Source organism: Ahaetulla prasina, chromosome 2 (genome assembly GCF_028640845.1).
Source record: "Ahaetulla prasina isolate Xishuangbanna chromosome 2, ASM2864084v1, whole genome shotgun sequence".
In the NCBI taxonomy this organism is placed as follows: domain Eukaryota; kingdom Metazoa; phylum Chordata; class Lepidosauria; order Squamata; family Colubridae; genus Ahaetulla; species Ahaetulla prasina.
The window spans coordinates 249,654,491-249,674,683 of NC_080540.1; positions in this window are offsets into that span (position 1 = coordinate 249,654,491).

Sequence of the window (20,193 nt, forward strand, 5' to 3'; positions counted from 1 at the left end):
AATTGTCTGTGAGGCTGCCAAATTTTGTTTCATATGCACAATTGTATATTTGGATATTGTAAGCCATCCACAGTTCCTTGGAAGAAATGCAAATAATAATACATATTTTATAAGAGATTAAGATGAACATAATTTCATGACAAAAGTTACAGACTCATGAGAAACAAAGGTTAAAATATTGCTAAGAAATGTTTACAGAATAAGAGAAAGAGGATAAGGATAATATTAGAATGCAGAAGAAGATCTAAGATACTTTAAAAAGCTAAAAACAAAATGGAATTAAGGAGAAACTTCCTAACAGTGAGAACAATTATCTAGTGGATAATTGTTGCCTTCAGAGGTTGTAGGTGCTTCATAATTGGAGGCCTTTAAGAAGAGATGGGACACCCACTTGTTTCAAATTGTATAGGATCTTCTATACAGAGGGTTGGACTAGAAGACCTCCAAGGTCCCTTCCAACTTTATTCTGATTGAACTGAAAATACCTAAAATGTAGGAACCCATGCTAACCCATGACTATATATACAATCCTTGGACAAACTGTAAACTTTTTTAAACTGTCACTGACTTATTTGCTAAAAAAAAAAGCAGACAATATGGGTCATGAGTGAATCAGGGGACCATCTGAATCAAACTGAGTGAGATTAGTCTAACATATTAAAGACCAAAATTGAATATTGTGTTAGTACACATTGTTACTAGAATTATTTATCAATCTATGCAAATGTTGAGTTTTATTTGAAGTAAATAAAGAGTTCCATGAATAATCTATTCAATATTATTGATATGAATGCCTGAATGCTTGACAGCAATAAGCCCATGTATAATATGCAGATATGTCCACTCTCATTCACAATATTATTATTATTATTATTATTATTATTATTATTATTATTATTATTATTATTATTATTATTATTATTATTATTTATTATATTTGTTTTTTTTTTAATTACTTTTTTTGCAACAAACAAACAAAAAGAAAATACATTATTACACCCTTGTGCTATACATAAAAGGAAGATTTGGGTCTTCGGATATATCCTCATGATTGCCAAAATCCACGTTCTCGAGGTACAGGTACTGAAGCGTCCAATGTTCCAAGCGCAAAGTCCACAAATGGTTTCCAAGTCTTCCAGAAAATATCTTCTTTATACACACCACTTCTAATTTTAATATCACATGTCATTTTATCATTTAAAGCTAATTTCCACATTTCAGAATTCCACTCTTCTATTCTAAAAATCACATCTAGTTTCCAATATCTAGCTATTATAATTCTACCTATTATAATCATAATTCTAATCAATTCTTTTTCATATTTTGTTAATTCTATTTCCTTAATTACCAACAATAATATAGTTTCCACTCTCAATGTTATTACTTTCCCCATCATTTCAAATATCATTTTCTCCAATTTTTGCCAAAACTTTTAACCTTATCACAATTATACCACATATGTTCATAAGTCCCCAATTCCATCTCACATCTCCAACATTTTTACTGATTTTTTATCCATTTGTGACAATCTTACTGGAGTCAAATACCATTTCCAAACAACTTTATAATTGTGCTCTTTAATCCTTATAGATAAAGTTCTCATAATTCTACTCTTCCAATTCACATTCCAATCTGACTCTGGTATTTCAATATTAAGATCTTTTTCCCAATTTGTCCTCATCACTCTTTGTAATTTTTCATCAGAATTTATAATCTTATAAACCCTACTAACGAGTCCCTTTAGCCCAATTTCATCTTTCATAATCCGAGATACTAAATATTCAAATTCAGTTTCACATCTATTTATCGAATAATTTTCCTTAGTTTTTTGTCCATTTTCTATCTGTATTTTTCAAACCAACTTAACCCTAATTTTTCAATAATTTCTTTATTCCTCCTTTCATTTCCATAACTTTTATCCAATCTCTAATAATTTCTATATTTTCCTCTTTAATCACTTCATTACGTATTATATTATTTTAATTGGCCAAATTCCAATTGTCTCCCCCAAAAAGATTATATCCGGAATTAAAATTTTAACAAATTTATTCCACATTTTACTTAATCCCTTTAACCAATAACTTCTACTTACACATTTTAAATTTGCTTTATCTAAAAACCACCTTGATCCAAATTTCTCTATATCCTTAACTCTAAGTCTCTCCAATAGTTATCTTCACCTTTTAATATTTTTACCACTATCCGGATACCATACGCACAATAATAATTAAATAATTTGGGGATTCCTAATCCACCTTCCTTTTGATTTTGATACCACATTTTCTTCACTAATCTAGGTCTTTTGCCACCGTTACAAAATTTATCCAGTTTTTTCTGATATCCTTCAATATCTTTCTCTGTCAAATTTAGTGGTAGCATCTCGAATAAGAAGTTGAACTTAGGCAACAACATCATCTTACACATTGCAATTCTACCAAACCAAGACAATTTTAAAATTTTATATTTATCTATCTTCTTCTCAATTTCGTTAATCACCACATCATAATTAAGTTTTTTCAATTCTTTAACCTTAAGTGAAAGCACTATACCCAAATATTTCAATGTGTTTTTAATCCTTATCCCAAATTGCTCTTGCATATTCTCAGACTCATTACCATTACTATCCATCAATAATTCTGACTTTGACCAATTTACTTTCAATCCTGTCATTTCCTCAAATTCTATCAAATGCTTATATATCTTTTTCAGATCTTTCTCTACATTTTCAAAATAATTAAAGTATCATCCATACAAATTTATCTTATACCCTTATATCCTTCTAATTCTTCATCTTTTCTATCATTTTGTCAATATTTCCATAGCCAATAAAAATAATGTTGGGGACAGGGACACCCTTGACACGAGCCAGCTTCTAATTTTATCTCTTCAGTTAATATTCCATTCACCTTCACTCTTGCACTGCTCTTTTGGTACAATTTTGAAATAACATGTATAAACTTATTACCAAAGCCTAAAGCCTCCACAATTACTTTAATAGTTTCCCATTGTACAGAATCAAAAGCTTTAAAAATATCCAATGATACTATACCAATTTTATCACCATTATATTCAGCTACATCTATAATATTTAATACTCTTCTAACAATATCACTCATGTATCTACCCTTCACAAAACCTACTTGATTATAACTTATATATCTATCTATAAATCTATTTAATCTATTACTTATAATAGCAGTAAATATCTTTGCATCCTGATTAATTAAAGAAATGGGCCGATAGGACTCAATCCTTTCTAAATCTTTATCTGGTTTAGGAATTAGGATATCACCGTTCTATTCCATGACGAAGGTACTTCCCACCATGTAATATTCCATTGAATAATTTTTGCAATCTTGGTATTATTAATTCTTTAAATTCTTTATAAAACTCAACAGGTAATCCATCCTCACCTGGAGCTTTCCCTAATTTTAATTTTTGTATTATTCCATTAATCTCATCTTGTGTTATATCTTCTTCCATCAATTCCTTATATGTTTGATCAATTTTCACCACATACTTTTCTAAATAGCTTTGCAATTTTCCCCGATTAATTGGTTTCTTTGAATATAGATTCTGAAAAAAGTTTCTAACCACTTCACATTTCTCTAATTTTTTATAACATCTTATACCTCTATCATCTATCAAAACTCCAATTTCTCTCTTCTCTCTTTTATCTTTTGCCATCTTTGCCAATAATTTAGAATTTCTATTACTAAATTCAAAAAAATTCCTATTTAAAAATCTCAAATTACTTTTACTAACTCTGTATCTTCTTCTATCATTTTATTTCTTAACATATTAAGCTCCTGAAGAATTTTTTTCTTTAGTAAGCAAAATTGATTTTCCAATTCTTTAATCTGATTTTATCTCTTTCCATTTTAATTTTTATAATTTTTATATTTCCTACTTGATAATTTAATACTCTCCTCTAAACACCGCTTTCATCGCATCCCAAACAATTTCAAATTTAACCTCCCGTTATCATTTAATCTCCAACTTTCCTCCAATTTTTAAGTATCCATTTTTATCCTTTTCATTTTATACAATTTCTCGTCATATCTCCAATAGCTTCTTTTTCTCAAAATTAAAATCTAAGTCCACCATAACTTCTGCATGATCAGAATCTTAAAAATTCCCACATCTACCTTATCCACATTATTCAACAAATCTTTAGAAAGAAAAATATAATCAATTCTAGAATATGTATTGTATATCTTAGAGAAAAAAGTGTATACTCTCTCAATTCCTTTAACCTCTCTCCACACATCAACCACGCCATTTCGAAGCATCCACATATTTAAAATCCCCATTTTATTTGCTCCTCCACAGCGGGTGGGATTAGTACTGTCTATTTTATCTCTGATTAAATTAAAATCCCCAGCCACAATTACTTTCCCTACACTTTCATTCTCCAAAATTTTTGTTATTTTTTCAAGAAATTCTCTTTGTTTTTCATTCGGTAAATATAAATTAACAAGTGTCACTTTTTCCTCATTAAGATTTCCAACAATTATTACATATCTTCCATCTTCATCCAAAATTACCTTATGTTTTCAAAGTACACCCTATCTGATATCAGTGTTGCAACTCCTCTAGCTTTTGAAGTTCCAAATGCTTTTCATATATTTGCATACCTTTTATATACATTCTATTTGAATCTTCAGATTTCTGATGGGTTTCTTGTAAAAATAAAATGTCTGGTAAATCCCTTTTAATCTTAAGCTCCAATCTTCTTCTTTTAATCTGATTCCCTGTACCCTTCACATTCCATGACATTATTTTTATAACTCCCATTTAAAATATAAATTTTTTAATCCTATCCCCGCATCTTCCTTTCTGTGCCCCCCACCACCCGACATTAAACTACCATATAAACAACAATAAGCAAACAGAAAAAAAAACAAAAAACAAACAATAAAGTACAAACAATCTTCTTCCCCCACATCCTCATCGGTTTCGCCTCTATAAAGAGAATGGGGGAGAGGGGACATGCCAATGCCCGGGGCACTTCTTTCGGGCTGTCTATTTGAATTCATCACTCAAAAAAAAAGATAGCGATGACCCGCATTCAGCTTCATATTTTCCAAGACTCTTATCTGCTTCTTCTCCTACTGTATCCTCACGACTCTTCTTCTGTTCAACCAACACAGGTGATATTTCTTTCCTCTTTAACCCTTTAGAGTCTTGCCCTCCAATAGCCCCTTTTCCTCTTCTGAGATTGATGTTTCCACGTATGTTCCACCCATCTGAAGCATTTGATCTTTTATCTCCATTAAATCCTCCATCTCAATCAGTCCAAGCTCCCGTAAATATAATAATGCATCTATATCTGGGGTGATTGTACGCATCCTTCCTTTATAAAAAAATTTCAATTGTTGTGGTGGCCTCCAATTGTATTTAATTCCATTATCTCTCAAAACTTTTGTAATTGGTTTTAAAAAAAATCTCCATGCCCTTTCTTCTCTTGATATATCCGGGAAGACTTGAATAGTCTTCCCTTCAAACTTCAAAGCATCTCCCAACTCTCTTAACTTGGCCATAACTTCCAACTTATCACCAAGATTTGCGAACCTGACAAGCACATTCCTGTTAGAACCATTTTGCCTTCTATATCCAATTCTAAAAACACTTGCCAGGTCTGCTAATGTGAACGTAAGTTGCGTATCCAAATCATTAATCCATTTCAAAACCCGCTGTTTCAATTTATCCTCCCTTTCTTCCGAGATTCCTCTAATAACAAAATTATATTTCCTCATCTCTTCTTCCAAAAGACAAATTCTCTTATCTTGCTGCTCATTTTTATAAAATATTTTGCCAATTTGCCGATCTACTTTTGCCTCATGCACATGCAGCTGCTCCATTTCATCTTTAATCATTATCATTTCCTCTTTTTGTTTAGCAAAGTTATCATTCATCTCTTGCTTTAAATTTTGCACTTCAGATGTCAGTTTAAATGTCAAATTATCTATACGCTCTGATAGTCCTGCTATTTTTTCCCCAATTTTATTTAAAGCTGCAGCAATTTGCTGCGTTTCTGAAAGTTGTTGAGTCATTTTGAAAAAAACAAAAAAACAAAAAAATTTCTCAAACTGGGATTCCAATTTTTCAAAGAGTCTTAGTGAAGATCAAAGGACAGCAGTCAAACCAATTTTACAGAGGGTCTTGATGAAGATCAAGGGACGACAATCTTTTAATTGAAGCGAAACGGCTTATTTGCACTCGTTAGTAGCTTATCAGTAACTTATGAGTCATATTCACTCCACAAAGAAACACAATTACCTCACAGCTTAATCAGCTCCATTTTTTCTCCACGTCGGCAGAGAAGAAAAAAAAAAAACCCAGCTTGAACTTCAAAACAAAGTCCTTTTTTTGTTTTCTATAATATAAACAAGCTATTAATTTCCTCTCAAAAGAAAAATAATAATAAAAAAAAATTATCCACCTAATAAAATCTTCTTCAGCCAGTCAGTCCAGCACAAAAGATCGATCTCTTCAATTAAAATTCTTCTCATTAGCAAATTCAGTCTTTGATATTCCTTAGCCTCAGCATTTAACACAGAACACGATAATTATAATAAGGAAAGCAAAAGACAGCAGTTTATTCCAAACTCATCGTGTCTGCCAGTTCGGTCATTCCACGCAGTAAAAACTCCTTAATTCAAGCAGTTTCAAATGACCTACCAGTTTTAAATTCAGTCTGCTGGGCTATTAACACTTCCACTTCATGATTTATTAACTTTCATCCATAACGGTGCATTCCAAACAGCATTAATCCTCATAAATCTTCATTATTAAGCCCTGTGAAGTGAAGGAAAGGTCCTTACCCCACCACGGTCATGGCCACGCCTATTTATTATATTTGTATACCGCCCATCTCCCGAAGGACTCAGGGCAGTTCACAGACAAAAAACAACAGAAAACATATAATAGATAAAAAACAGCTAAAGAATAGATAGTTAAATTCAATTGATGCTCTAACTTTTAAATACAAATTTAAAACCGCATTTAAACCCCTTTTTTTAAAAGTCCCAATTTAAAACTACATTCAGGCTAGTCCTGCTCTTCGAAACAGCAGCGTCTTCAGCTCGCGGCGGAAGGACTTGAGATCGGGGAGTTGACGAAGCCCCAGAGGGAGCTCGTTCCAGAGGGTAGGGGCCCCCACAGAGAAGGCCCTCCCCCTAGAGGTCGCCAGCCGACATTGTTTAGCTGACGGTATCTGGAGGAGGCCCTCTCTGTGAGAGCGCACTGGTCGGTGAGAGGCTAATGGTGGCAGTAGGCGGTCCCGTAAATATCCCGGCCCTAGGCCATGGAGCGTTTTAAAGGTGATGACAAGTACCTTAAAGTGAACCCGGAAGACCACTGGGAGCCAGTGCAGATTATGCAGGAGGGGTGTTACATGGGAGCCAAAAGGTGCTCCCTCTATCACCCGCGCAGCCGCATTCTGGACCAGGTGGAGTCTCCGGGCACACTTCAAGGGGAGCCCCATGTAGAGAGCATTACAGTAGTCCAGGCGGGATGTAACAAGGGCATGAGCGACCGTGCATAAGGAAGCCCGATCCAGAAAGGGGCGTAACTGGCGTATCAGGCGAACCTGATGAAAGGCTCCCCTGGTGACGGCTATCATATGATCTTCTAAAGACAGCTGTGCATCCAGGAGGACGCCCAGATTACGAGCCCTTTCCGTGGGGGCCAATAGTTTGCCCCCAATGGTAAGTGATGGAATTAGCTGACTGTACCGGGCCGCCGGCATCCACAGCCACTCGGTCTTGGTGGGATTGAGTCTGAGTCTGTTCCTCCCCATCCAGACCCGTACGGCCTCCAGGCACTGGGACATCACTTCAACAGCCTCGTTGGGGTAGTTAGGGGTGGAAATATAGAGCTGAGTATCATCAGCGTATAGATGACAACTCACCCCAAGACCACGGATGATCTCACCCAGCGGCTTCATATAGATGTTGAACAGAAGAGGCGAGAGAACCGACCCTTGCGGCACCCCACATAAGAGGCGCCTTGGGGTCGATCTCTGTCCCCCCGTCAACACCGTCTGCGACCGGTCGGAGAGGTAGGAGGAGAACCACCGATGAACAGTGCCCCTCACCCCAAGTCCCTCGAGTCGGCGCAGCAGGATACCATGATCGATGGTATCAAAAGCCGCTGAGAGATCTAATAGGACCAAGACAGAGGAACAACCTCTGTCCCGAGCCCTCAAGAGATCATCAACCAGCGCGACCAAGGCTGTTTCCGTGCTGTGACCAGGCTGGAAACCGGACTGGAATGGATCAAGATAGACAGTTTCATCCAGGTACTGGGGCAACTGTCGTGCAACCACACTCGACAACCTTTGCCAAAAGCGAGGTTGGAGACCGGACGATAATTTGCTAAACTAGCTGGGTCAAGGAAGGCTTCTTGAGGAGGGCCTCACCACCGCCTCTTTCAAGGCGGCAGGAAAACACCTCCATCAAAGAAGCGTTCACGATTTTCTGGAGCCAGCCTCGTGTCACCTCGGGTGGCCAATACCAACCAGGAGGGACACGGGTCCAATAAACATGTGGTCGCATTCAATCTCCCCATTAACCTGTCCATGTCCTCAGGGATCACAGGATCAAACTCATCCCAGATAATAACATCAAGACCTGCCTCCCCTACCCCGTCCGGATCCACCCAGTCTGTGTCCAACCCTTCCCGAATCTGAGCGATTTTATCAAACAGATATTGTCCAGATTCCTCAGCTCGACCCTTTAAGGATCCTCTACCGCTCCTGATGGAGGAGCGGCGGGTCACCTAAACAGGGCGGCTGGGCGGTTATCTGCTGATGCAATGAGGTTGGAAAAATACTCCCGTTTTGCCAGCCTCATCGCCACTAGATAGGTCTGAATTTGAGACCTAACTAGTGTCCGGTCAGATTCGGATCGGCTGGCCCTCCAGATACTCTCTAGGCGTCTTTTCCGGCGCTTCATCTCCCTCAGCCCCTCGGAGTACCAAGGGGCTAAACGAGATCGGCACCGGGTCAGAGGCCGCAAAGGCACAACTTGATCTAGAGCGCCAGCCGCCGCCCGATCCCAGGCAGCAACCAGAGCTCCAGCCGAGTCGTGGGCTAAATCCTCAGGGAATAGCCCAAGCTCCGTCTGGAACCTTTCAGGGTCCATCAGGCGCCTGGGACGGAACCAGCGAGTCGGTTCCATCTCCCTGCGGCGGGGATCGGCGGTTCGAAAGTCTAGCTGAAGGAGCGAATGATCTGACCATGACAAGGGTCTAATAACTAACTCCCCTAATTCCAGATCATTCAACCAATGTCCAGAGACAAAAATCAAATCCAGAGTGTTTCCCCCGATGTGAGTGGGGTCGTTCACTAATTGGGTCAGATTCAAGGCCGTCATGGAAGCCATGAACTCCCGAGCTGATGTGGATGCTATCCCCACCGAATATAATTTGTGAGACCCAAGATCTTTTTCAGGTTATATGGGACCATACCATTCTTCCATTCCTCTATTTGAAATCTCTGGTACAACTTCATGGTCTACCTATGGAAAAATAAAAATGCCACCGGGACCTAAAGGCTAATTTAGAGAAGCAACTTTCCAAACACTGAGTTGCTAAAAGAAAATGAGGAGCATCCATTGGCAGAGAGACAGAATCAATATATCAAGTGCTTGTCATGCCCAATATGATACAAATAAAAAGGGGCAGATCTTAAACTGTCTTTTTGTGGTGGCCATCTTGATTTTTTTATCCCCGTTCCAGCATTGCCTTGAAGAGGGAATGAAAGAAAACATGCAGGGACAATTATGTGTCAGAAACTCTAAAATCGTATCAATTTTTTTTCTCTTGTTAATGATTCGGATGCACTTTCACTTTTAGGAAATAGATTTCAGAGTCTAACAAATGCTAACATTGATTTGATTGGATTTAAGAAGTGATTGCATCCAAAATAAGTGTTATTAACATGACTTTCTGGCCATCTATTTTATTATTTAAATAATAAAATAGGAAACTTGATTGCTGTGCCTAAATGAAGTCACACTATTCATCTGACTGCCAGGAAGCACTCTGGGGTTTTCTTTTGTTCTTCTTCCTGGTTTTTTTTTTTTAAAAAGCTCTCCGTTTGGATTTAATGATCATGAGAGAACTCACTCTAAAATCTTTGCTTTTTCATTTTAAAAAGAAAAGACCAGCATGTTCAGTTATATACCATGTTTTCCCAAAAATAAGACCCTGAAACAAGCATTTGGCCTTATTATCAGGGAATGTCTTATTTTGGGGGATACAGGGTAGACTAGGCAGCTTTTCCTAAAGTTACCTATCTGTGTTTCCTGAGTAATGTAGATCTTCAAAAAGTTCCTTTCCTATGAGTCAAATGTTATAGATAAAACAATTTCTGCAACATTAATAACATTATAGTTATTATATCATTCCATAAACAGTTCGTTCTATTGTGCTTTCCTTAAGTTGATTGTTTATTATTTTTCTTTATTGTTTGGATAGAATTGAGTGCAATTTAATTGCACTCCCGAGCCGGTAAGGAAGGTGAGTAGATTTTACCACTGGTACATTGTTCTCTACATATCTGTAATGTATATTATATATATATTATAAAAACAGTAAGTTTAAATACATATTTTAAAGGATCAAGAAACCTTTAAAGGAGCAATATTTAAAGTAGGTTGCTAACTTTATTACCACCTTCTATTTCTGGCTTGCCAATGTTTGCTTTCTACAAAACGCTTCTCAAATTTTATCTTTATTGGTTTTTAAGTCCTTTTGTTACAATATTGTGAAACTGCTTCATTATTTCTACTTTACCGGATCTAATTTAAATCCCATAATGTCTTGGTCTTATTTTCAAATTTATGATGATTTTCAAATAAAACAACCAGAATTTTATGGGTTAGTAGTTAATTCAGTTTTATTCAATTTAAGATTAGCATGTGTTCTTTTAATTCTCCCCCCCCCCCATATGTATTTAAGGAAAGGCATACTGGTTTATGGTAGAAAAACTAAGAAGCAGTCTGGTAGCACCTTTCAGGATTCACACATTTTAATAAAAAGCATATTTTTCATAACCTGAAGCTCACTTCCTCAGATGTAAGGGAGTGACTAGACTGATGTAGGATTTAAATTTGAATGAGGTGAAAATAGAAGACCAGGTGATAATACAGATATATGGTTACAAGGATCAGTTATATATAATGTGATAAAAAAACAACCACCACAACCACTGAGTTTACTGACACTTTCAGAGATGGCGTAAAAACTTTTCATATATGTCAGTTCAGGAATCTCTTGCTCAATTGTCCTGGTGAATTTCTTTTTTAAATGTAGCTACTTTGATATTTGTAATGGAATGTCCTAGAAAATTGAAATGGTCTGGTATTACTTTGTCCTTGCTTTGATATCCAATTATTTTTCTGTACTGAATGTTTTTTGTGAATAATAACACAAAATAATAACACAAGTTTTCTTTGCCTGTACAAAGAAACACAGTACTTCTTTGCTGTGAAAATTGTATTCAAGAATACAACTCCAAGAATCCATCTCCCCTCCCCAGTGGTGGGTTTCAAAGTTTTTTTACTACCAGTTCTATAGGTGTGGCTTGGTGGGCATGGCATGGCTTGGTGGACATGGCTTGGTGGGCATGGCAGGGGAAGGATGCTGTAAAATCTTCATTCCCACCCCACTCCAGGGGAAGGTTACTGCAAAATCCTCATTTCCTTCCAATTAGCTGGTACTCGGGAAACAGAGAATAGATGGGGGCAAGGCCAGTCAGAAGTGGTATTTACCAGTTCTCCAAAATACTCAAAAGTTTCTGCTACTGGTTCTCCAGAACTGGTCAGAATCTGCTGAAACCCTGCTCTGATCCCCTCCCTCAAAACTATTGCATATAAACAGAAAGAAGTACCACGATCACTCAGAATGATGGTACTTAGCTGAGTAATGAAACATTTGAAAGCAAAAAACCAAGCTCAGAGAGCATCGAGGAGTGCATGGTTTAAACCTGAGCTACATATATTCTTTTCTATTGAAACTCCAAGAATATAGTTAGAAGAAGAAGAAATATATATGCTTCGTATTTTAAATATATGATGTGTAACAAAATCTTAAATATGATTATATTTCATTTCAGAATTATAAATGGTCAACTCTCTAATGCTCTTTTCTAGTTAACCCTATTACATTATTGTTCCCCCAAAACCTCCTCCCCGTCATTTGGCATTCTGAACTGTTTTTCACTAAATCACTAAAATATATGGATGGTTATTTAAATTGTTTCTGTGTGTGAATATATTTTTTTTGGGGGGGAGGGAATGTTGTGTCTGCTGGTGTTATCCTATTCCTGTTAATATCACTAAACTAACTATCTTATTGTCACTTACTACTTGGGTTTATTATTAAAGTGATTAATAATGAGTTTCCCTTTGGAAATACTAAATAACTAAGAGCATGCCACTCCCGGAATCACCTTTTAAGTTTCTAATGATTTAGTTTTTTTATCATGCAGGGTAATTACTTCCTATAGAAAGACCCAGCGTAAATGTTTGAGTGCTCCTAATTTATGTTTTAAGGCTTTGTATATGATTGCTGAACTGTGGGAAGTGAAATTAATAACAAGTACTTCAGAAAAAGCTGGAATGTTTTTGAAAAAAAAACATTGTGTAAATGTCAAAAATAATTGAATGCTATAATACTCAGTGACCTGAAGATCTAATTTTGTCAGTGGTTTTATTTTTAGATGAAGTAATTTTTATTCACCACCTCTGCAATTTATTGTGGAATGAAAACAGATAATAAGACATTTACAAGTCTCTTTAGATTTTCCATATATAAAGTTTGAATTAGACAAATGGGTTTATTATGGATGAATGCATTATGTTGTTGTATTTTTGATGTTGGTTTAATTGTTGGTGGGAGGCACCCAGAGTTTGTTGTAAGATAGATGCTTACTTTAATATTTTAATTAAAGAAACAAATAAATAAGCATGCAATCATATTGTAGATTAAATGTTGAAGGTATGCAATAATTGACTAGTATGATTATTTGTAGATAATTACATACAAAGAGACCTTGCACATTCTTATCATTCAAAATGTTTTTCAACATTAATTACGTTACTGATTAATCTCTTAAATGTTGCCACTTTTATGGTAATTAACAAAGGGCAAATTAAATGAAACCAAACCAAACCAAAATAAAACAGTAATCGACAAAATTGTGATTGCTAAACAGACTACATTATCATGTATAAAATCCAGTTTTAAACTGTTTATTACAGTAAAGCACAGGTAGCTCTCCAGGTGTCGTATTGCAACATCAACTTTCACAGTGGCTTCTGCTGACTCTGGAAACTGAAAATTGTAGTTCACCAGGTTAGTAATTTGTGATTTAAAATAGGGCTGGACAAATGCCATCTATCTTAAATGCCACCTATAACACTTTAAAAATGGGTTAAAAATGGACCACAAACATTACTGGTTATATCACAAACATGGGTACATTTTCTCAGTGGTGAAATCTGAATCGGTTTACTACCGGTTCACTGGCTGTGCATGTGCGCTATGCACACATGCGCTGTGGGCACCAAGCACCAAATGTGAAGTGTGCACACACAGTGCATGGCAAAAAGAGGCATGAGGTAAATAGAAAAGCATGCAGGGGGTGATCAGCTATGGCGCGTAATCTTTTTTTTACTTTTAAAAGCATTTTTTATCAACTTATTCGGCCGAAGACGTTGTTAAAAAAAATGCTTTTAAAAGGGTCTGACAATCCCAGCTGAGTTGCCTGATCATCAAAGGCTTTCTTTTTAACTTTTAAAAGCATTTTTTCTACAACCTCTTCGGCCAAAGAGGTTGTTTTAAAAAAATGCTTTTAAAAGGGTCTGACAATCATTGCACCAAATGCAAGGTGCGCGCATGCAGTGCACAGCAAAAATGGCATGCGGTAAATAAAACAGCATGCGCGGGGTGATCAGCTGTGGTGCGTGATTTTTTTTTTACTTTTAAAAGCATTTTTTTACAACTTATTCAGCCGAATACGTTGTAAAAAACTCTTTTAAAAATAAAAAAAGGCTCTGATGATTGCGTGGCTTAGCTGGGCATGGGAGGGGGGGCAGGAATTTTTGCTACCAACTCTCCGAACCACCTGCCACCATCGCTACCAGATCAGCTGTTCTGGTCCGAACCAGGAGCATTTCACCCCTTAGGTATACATTGTAAATCTGAGGTGTTTTCCACGTCATACTAGTTGAAAAAGTTGTATGTTCTAAACAACCCTAGCCTGAGGGTTGAACCTATAGTTCAAAGACTATAAAGACTATTTCAACCATAGACATATTGCTGCATGCACTCCAAATGTAGAGATGGCCATAGTGGTTCCAACTTCACCATGAGGGATGGGACAGTGCCTTCAGGTAAGCAAGTTATCTTAAAGCTTGCAGAAATAGTATGCAACTCTCTTCCCTATAATACTTCACTATTGTGCTCAGATTACTATCTTCTGCTGGCTGGGATAGGTTTTTCCCAAATGGCAAAGACCAGATTACCCATGAAAGTGCCATATCAATATAGTAAATTGATTAAATAAAAAGGGAAAAATGGATTTATTTAAGTTATGAATTAGTATCTCTTCTAAGAAATTATTGAAAGGAATTCCCTTTGAATTTTCATTATTCTCTATTCATGACAATGTTTTCTAGGACTAGAATGGGGAATAGCATTGTTTTTTCATCAGTTCTTATTCAGTTTGATGAAATAAAATATTTCTTTCAAAGACATTTGTATAAATGGCATATAATGGTATTGATATATATATATATATTTTGTAGCAACAAGCAGGATAAAGAAGCATATGCACAATTGTCTCTCCAATGGCTGATGGGCTCCCTGGCTCATGACACAGCTTGTCCTATTGGGATTTTCATATTGGAGTATGGGTAATCAGGGAAACATCAGAATGACCGAATGGTTGGAAGTTAAAAGTCCTCTGATCTGCCCCTTCCTTTGCTACCTCACTCCTACATTGGAAAGGTAGGCTTTCCCTCAGATTAATGGAAGATGCCATATCCCCTCATAATAATTCACACCTGGGATGATCTTCCTTTTTGGATTTTACACTCTCTCAGGATTAAAATCCAGGGCAGGACCACCTCAATCTGCACATTTAAGCAGACTTTTGACCAGTGGTGAAATTCAGCTGGTTCTATCCAGTTCAGGAGAACCGATAGCACCGGCGGTGAGAGGCTCTGCACACCTGCCTGGATGTCATCACGTCCATTTTTGACCTTTTGCGCATCCGCAGAAGGCTCCGCGCACATATGAAGGAGGCGCATGCACTCACATTTGCGAACCGGTAGCAAAGGTAAGTGGATTTTACCCCTGCTTTTGACAGAATTACACACTAAACTAGCATGTACATAAACCATGCCTCCACAATAGTCCCCTTATATAACTCAGCCTCTGGACCCCTTTTTTCTGTAGTCTACCCCATAAAACAAACCTTTTTGCTTTTGGAATAAAAAATATCTCCTTTGTCACAGTATGTCTGGATTTCATTTTTAATTTGTTCTTGCACAACCCAGGTTCGCAGAACCCCCAAATTATTCTTCTAACAGAGTTATTGATTGTTATGGTTTATAGTTAAGGGGAAGGAGGTAGATTGAAAAAAACAAGCATACAATCAAAGACCATGCACTAAACAAAATTAGTTGGGTGAGCTTGGTTATATATATTTGGTCATTTCTTGCCATACATTTAATAAGTAACATTCAAGTATATTTAGTTATGAGACGGGAAAGAGCTACATGTGAACACCCAGTATTTCATTGTATAATTATATCTTTCTTCATGGATACCTGGCTTCCCTGGTTTCACATACTTTAATTAAATTCCAACAAAAATTATCCTTAAGGAATTTCTGCTAGTGGAGTCTCTCAATGGCAATGTTACTTATGAACACTATGAGAAAATTCTGTTAATAAATTCTTTGAGAATATCTATTTCCTTTGGAAAAATCTGGGAAATAATGTCCCTAGACTCTGGGCCCTCTTATGTAATGGAATTTTTATCTTTTATAATGTTAAATTACCCAGAATTACCTTGAGGCATGATGGGCAGTCTATAAATGTTATAAATACATACATACATACATACATACATACATACATACATACATACATACATACATATATACATACATCAAAAATGTGCTGTGCGCTATTTTTCCTTGACTTCTTCACCTTCTGTGTTCCTGACTAAACAATACAAATATTAATGATAACCTAAGCAAATTATATTCCTATTCTTACAGTGCATATAATTTGTATATTTGGCTGACAATGGCATTGTAATATCCCTGTTAGTGGCATCTTAACTTGCTGTATTATTTGAAATGAGGGGAAAACATTTTAAATTTGTACATAGAAGGAAAATGCAACTCTTCCTCCCTTCTGGCCATTTTTCAGAGTTGCGGGAAAGAAAACAAACAACACCTCGGACAGGAAGCTCTTCTAGAGAGGCGTAAGAGACTGCAGGAAACTCTGGGCTTCTTTTTCACTTTGAAGCCAAACAACCTGCTGAGGAAAATGGAGCAATGGGAGAAAAAAAAGGGAGAGGGAATCAAAGTGGTTTCCTGAGCTTTGATCTCTTGCTTTCTCACGTGTTTGAATAAAATTTCTGCAGCACAGTAGGGGCTGTAGCTGTGTTTTGTATGTACAATATCAAACAAGAGATTCATTCCCAATTCTAGGAGAAGATGACTTCCAAAAACAGGATATAAAGAAGAAAGAAAAATAAAGAAATAATATTTATTTTGCTTTGTCGACATTCAATGTGTTCCCTTGAACTTGCTAGAAGAAGTGAATAGGCTAAATCTGGGCAGGAAATTATATTTCTATTTATTTGGATATCTGACTCAGTGGGTTTCCTACCCTGAATGCTAAGATTTTCTTCTCTTGAGCCACTCAGCTTTCTGAAGCCGTTTTTGAATGTCATAAAGTTTACCAGAAAAAGGAAGAAATAGTATCCGTTGGCCAATACAGTGTATAATACTAATATTGGCTAGTTAATATTGCGGTACTGTATTTATGGAACAAAATAATTGTACACATTGGGCATGCATTTAGATCTTATTTTTACTTTTTTAATATATAATATTCTATCGCAAATGTAACCTGTGTGTTGCAGTAAAGTTAAGGAATGAATGAAGCTGATGCAGACGGTAGGTGTTTGAAGCTGGTGCAGACTGCAGGCAAGAAAATAATGAAGGTGTTGGGGACAAAATGCTGACTCTGTAAACTTAGAGAGGGCTGTAAAGCACTGTGAAGCAGTACATAAGTCTAAATGCTATTGCTATTAACGAGAAATCTTTTCTCAGCCTAAATAAGTAATATTTATAAGTGAGTAATGAAAGAAGCATGTCTTCCCTCTGAAGCTTTCTGGATTCCATGCATTTCAGACTATTTATTGAATGAGGATCTATGAATCAGTAAATTGCTCCTTGTCTATATTTCTCATCTGTCTTATTTGAATAAATTGGAACAGAACCATATAGAATGTCATAAGGGCATTATTCTTCTACATGCAACACGTAAATAATGTAGCAATTTACCATTTATGCTGCATCTTGATAAGCTTCATAATGCTTTACATGTCACATTCATTTTTTGAATAATGAATTGTAGCACTTAGATTTTCATCAAGTTTGGACACTGGTAGGCAATAGTTTTTCAAACTGTAATTTTTCATATTTACAGAACAATTGAGGACAGAAACAAAGATAACCTCAAGATTTATCAGTAACACTTATATCAGTCTTATTCATTGAGGTGAGCTTTTCTTTGAAAAATCTCTACTGTTCCTAGCTGGTGCTAATTTTATTTCATTTTTTAAATAAAAAATATTAATTGTCCTTCTGAATGAACTCATTCATATTCATGAAAGAACAAAAAGGCTTTTAAAAATCTCATTCACTAGGGTCAGCTTCCCATCAAAAATTACTTATTACTCTTGGCTGGAGCTAATTTTATTTCTTTTTAATTTAAACATAAAATATGATATTTCATATAACTATGTATTTCCCAAGATTAATCCATGTATGTAGATGAAAGGACATCCTCTTCAACACTAGTGGTTGGGGCATAGACTTGGACTATTGTGAATGGTTTGCCTTGAATTCGAACTGAGATCATTCTGTCATTTTGGGGATTGTATCCCAGGATTGCTTTTCCAACTCTTTTATTGACTACTCATTTCTTCTGAGGGATTCTTGCCATAGTGATTCTCAGTTGTTTATGTTAAGTGGAATTGTGGAGTATTTATTCATTTAATTTAATTTATATGTTTGTCCATTTCTGGGTACCTAACAGAAGTTTAAAATGTCAATATAGTAACAATAATGAAGTAGTAAACAAATAGAAATTACCCTAAGTCCCAAAGCATAAAATGGCAGCTGAGGATAACCAATATCCCATGGATTATTTAGGGCTCATGAACCTCCTGACATGGGAAAAGAGCTTGAGGTTAAGAACGTTTCAAGACAACCAGTTTAGTCAAACTAATCTCATGTGATATAGAGTTGAAAAGGGGAAGGACTGTGATAGAATGACATAGTTGGTTATTCTACCTGATTGGACAGTTGAAACAATTGGAGGGAGTCCCTTAAACAATCCAGACCATTACAGGCTTTATCAGTGGCAATCAGTATTTTGAATTGCACCAGGAAGCATATTGGGAGCATACTGATAGTTTGCAGGCAAATATGTAATAGGATAGAAGGACTTTGTGTATCACCCATATTTCATATGAGTTTTTATTACTATTTCCTAAATGATGCTGTGCAAAAGGTATCTGATTTATTTCCCTTCTTTTTAAAACTTTTTTGTGATTATATATCATCAAACATAAATTATTCACAGTAGCTTAAAATGCAATAATCCTATAGCATGAAATCACTATTATAAGACTAGAAGTTGGTCTTATTAAAAACATTTTTAAAAACATTAAAATGGGTAACTTTAAGGTACCCATTTTTGTCTTCAAGGTTCTACTTAATACTTAAGTACTTAAAAGAAAAGACCTTTTGCTCCAATATCTTCTAACTTAATATCAACTGGAACACTCCTTTCTATGGTCCTTCTCACAATGAATGATCAGGAAATTACCGATCTATAGCAAAGTCGTCAATATTCCATACATTATTTAGGAAGTTACCATATTCCAAGAGAATCTAGCCTAGACACACATACACACACACACACACACACACCCCTTAGGCTCAGGGCCTTTGATTCCATATTTCACATTCTTGTAGCTTTAAATTCTTTTAATTTAAATGCTTAGTCGTTTAGCTGAGATTGAACAAATAGACATTTAATAAATCAATAATATTTTAACAGTTTTGTTGTAATTGGTTTAATAGGATTTTTTTCGTTATTTTAATTCAATGTGCTACTCTGAATGCCACAATTAGATGTCAAAATCTAATTTTGGTCTGGTTATATATATATATATATATTATATATAATATATATTATATATATTATATATATTCAATAACCAGACCAAAATTAGATTTTGACTTACTTCTGAGTAGTTACCAATTCAATTACACTATAGTTCTTTTTCTTTTTACGGACCATAAAATCCGTTAAATGTTTCTTGTTTTGCATTTTCTGTTTCATGTTCTTACATTTCCTTTTATAGAAAATAATGAACACACACACACAGGTGTATATCTGCATATGTGTGTGTTATTTTTCTTTTTGTCTCAAAAAAATGATTTTTTTTCTTGCAGAGCAAAACTTTATCACTAAAAATAATTTCTCTTGTAGCAGAACTATTAATAATATCTGCTGCTGTGGATAATATTGTTTAGGACAAGTTTAGAAACAGTTTCTGTTTCTGTGTCACCAGCAAAAATTTAGAACAACCAACTGTGGTCTGGAAACTTCTTCATATCTGTGAAGATTTAAAACACTGTGAAAACACTGCACACATTCAGGGATATTTCTTGGTATATAAAATTACAGAAGGTGAAAAAAAGTGATATTCTGGATATTCTGTCAAGCTTTCATACACAGCATTGCTTCACTCTGCCAAGGGAATACGCTATGCAGAAATAAAAAGAAATGTACAGAGACTCTGAAGCTGTGGGAATTAATTATATGGGGTCAGAAACAATATAAAGGAATACCTTTTATTTCC